This window comes from Gossypium hirsutum, unplaced genomic scaffold (assembly GCF_007990345.1).
Source record: "Gossypium hirsutum isolate 1008001.06 unplaced genomic scaffold, Gossypium_hirsutum_v2.1 scaffold_246, whole genome shotgun sequence".
Lineage (NCBI taxonomy): Eukaryota > Viridiplantae > Streptophyta > Magnoliopsida > Malvales > Malvaceae > Gossypium > Gossypium hirsutum.
Genome location: NW_024402907.1, coordinates 30,643 through 33,783, shown reverse-complemented (window position 1 = coordinate 33,783; position 3,141 = coordinate 30,643). Strand labels below are relative to the sequence as shown.

At 31.1% G+C, this 3,141-nt stretch overlaps 1 long non-coding RNA gene across 1 annotated transcript; it reads right to left on the bottom strand.

Moving 5' to 3' along the window:
* Positions 1 to 484: 484 nt before the first annotated feature.
* LOC107898342 (uncharacterized) lies at positions 485 to 1,438 on the bottom strand. Its single transcript, XR_001684371.2, has 2 exons — positions 1,245 to 1,438; positions 485 to 938 (listed from the first exon to the last, which is right to left on the bottom strand). It is a non-coding gene; the product is annotated as an uncharacterized lncRNA (long non-coding RNA).
* Between the last annotated feature and the right edge of the window lie 1,703 nt (positions 1,439 to 3,141).

Sequence of the window (3,141 nt, the reverse complement as noted above, 5' to 3'; positions counted from 1 at the left end):
ATTTTTCTTCCCCAAGTGACCGAACATTCAAGAGCTTCCCTTCCCCTATTTGTTTTCTTAAGTTCAGCTATGAAGAACAAAGATGGACAAGCTTTGTCCTTTTCATCATTTTGTTATTTTATTTCTCTTTATTTTATGATAATAAAGTCATTAAATCTCATAGTGCTAATTTAAAATGCATATTCCATTTATTCCCATCATGATGGCTAGCCACTACACCTTAATGTGGGAATTTTGACATGCAATCCACCTATTTCATACTATAAGTTATTTAGCCACTACAAGTTAGCCTATAGCATTTCAAAAATTTTCACATAAGTCTTATTTAATAATTTCACATACAATTGACAAGATCAAAGCATAAATTTTCACACATGCATTTTTACATATAATAAACACATAATATAACATCTAATTATTTTGTGACTCGATTTTGTGGTCCCGAAACCACTTTCCGACTAGGGCCAAATTAGGGCTGTCACACTAATACAACGAACTCTTTTTATTTGAAGTGTCTCAACTAACTACTTAACGTCTTCATTCAACCTGTAATGGGCCAAATCTGCCCGGGCCCAACAACCAAAAACCAAAATTAAAAATAAATAAATAAAAAACCACAGTCCATCAATAATAGTCCATTAGCCCAAACCAACCCAAACAATTAAAAAACAACTAAGCTAAACCAATTGTTAATAGCCCAAGTCCCTTTATTACATTAGCCCAATAATCATCAGCCCAATTAACAAATCCCTAACCCAGAAAAATACATGGCCCAATGGCCCAAAACCTAGATCTAGGATCGGCCAAACGAAACCCTAGGGCTCTCTCCGTGCGCCGCAACCATTCAGCCTCCACGCCTCGGTACGCTCCAGCGTTTCAGTAGTCACGCGCGTGCCCATACACCAGCTCTCGTACCCGAACGCCAGCACGTCTTGTACCTGCAACAAGGACAAACACAGCAGCAAATGCAAACACCCAGCAGAATAGACAAAAAACAAGGGAGAATATTGTATTTATGCTTTATTTTCTAGCATTTTTCTCTTTCTCTTCGGCTATAAAAGCCAAGCTTTGAATCAATTGTAAGGTTACGAAAAATGGAGGCAATATACAATAGAAAACAATAAAAAAACCGAGAAAGGTGACCTTTTTCTCCTCTTAATCCTCTGTTCTTTTCACCTGTTTTTATCGATTTCTTTATCATTTACATCAAAAAAGAGCGAAAGAAAAAAGAAAAGAGGACTTACCCTACGATTAGGCTGTTGATTCCCTTTCACTTCGTCGAGATCGGAGTTTAAAGGGAAGTCTGTGGGTAAAAGAAGGCTAGATCTGGCCTGAGAACCGTCGGTCACCGAAGAAATGGTGGTTCGACGGCCACTTGCTAAATGAAACCCTAACAAGGGGAGTCAGCAACTTTCATTTTAGGGATGGGCTTTGTTTTAAAAAGGGAATAAAAAGGGAGATTAATAAAGGACGAAACGATGCCGTTTGGATGGGTAAGGGTTCGCGCGTTAACCCGATGGGCAGGCCGGATCCGCGCCCTTTTGTTCTGAATGGGAAATTTGCGCCATAGGTCCTCCCCTTTTGCGTGTGCATTCAGTCCAACCTTTTTTTATTTTTTAAATTAGCTCTTTAATTTGCATGTATTTTCATTTTAGTCCGCTGCTCAGCACAGCGTTTTGGTCTAAAGGATATTTCTATTTCTAGTCCCTACATATTTGCGCGGATTATTTATTGATCCAATTTTCGATTTTTTATTTATAAACTATTCATCTTATTTTAATTCATTTTTATTTTAGTTTTCTATTTGTATAACTTACCTTTTAAACATATTTAATATTTCTATATCGATCTATTTTAATCATTTTGTTTGGTTATGTTTGCACATTTGTTTTTGAAGTTTTTTATTTAGATTATTTTAACATTCTTGTACAATAATCTTTTAGATAATATATATATTTGTACATGTAGTATTTTAATTGAGTTTTTGACTTGTAATGCTTACTCTTTTAAAGTTCCTAATATTTTTATATACGTGTGTATATGCGTTGAGTTCATTTGAAAACTTTATTTTGTTTATAAAATCATCGTTTTAAAATTCTTTTCACGTTAAATTATTTTAACGCTTTTATATAACATTTTGATTAAATACTTATATATATTGGTACATATATTTGATCTATATACTTTATTAGATCCATGATTTTATGCCTATAGCCTTCTTTGTGTAATGAGTTCAAGGTTCTTTTTATCATGTTATTTTGATGTTTATATGATATTTCTTTAAATATTCTATATATGTTTCATGTACATTTTTTTTTAAAATCAAGGTTTGTAATTTGTAATTTGTAATATTTGTTACTTTAAAGTGCTTAATATTTTTATATATTTGTTGAGCTATTTCAATAACCTTTTCACATATTTTTCACCACCATTTTGTAGTTCATTTTTATACTATATTATTTAAAATATTTATGTAACACTTGTTCAAATGTTTCATGTATATTTGTTCCTAAATGGTTAACAATTTAGTTCTATGTACATATTTAGTCCCATACTAAAGTTATTTTATGAATTCTCTTAAATTTTTCTATATATATATATATATATATTCCTTTACGTACATAAGTCACCCTTTTTTAAAAAACACATTTTACTACACAATGTTTTGGTTTAAAATTCCACATTTAAATACTATTTTATACATGTACATACGTCTTTTAAATCTGTTTTGTGCGTTATGTCTCGTCTTGTACCCTTTTTATTCTTTTGCACATATATTATTTAAATTATCATGTACTGTGTCAACTTTTAAATGAATTTGTGTCTAAAATATTTTACATGCAATTTGATTTAAACTTGTGTTCTATAATATCCATTTCAAAAATTATATATCTATTCCTAGTTTTTATACAAGTTTGTCAACCTATATATTATGTGTCCATTTATTCGTTATTATTTTAAAATCGTTATGGCACATTAGCTTCTAATTGCTATGTTGTTTTTCTACATCTTGCATTGATTATTTTATATCGTGCAATGTATATTATTGTGGCATGTTATTGTGTGTATTGTTTGGTTGTGTTGAATTGTTACATTATTATTTTCATCATTGTATTATGATATCAATTATTTCCCATGCAT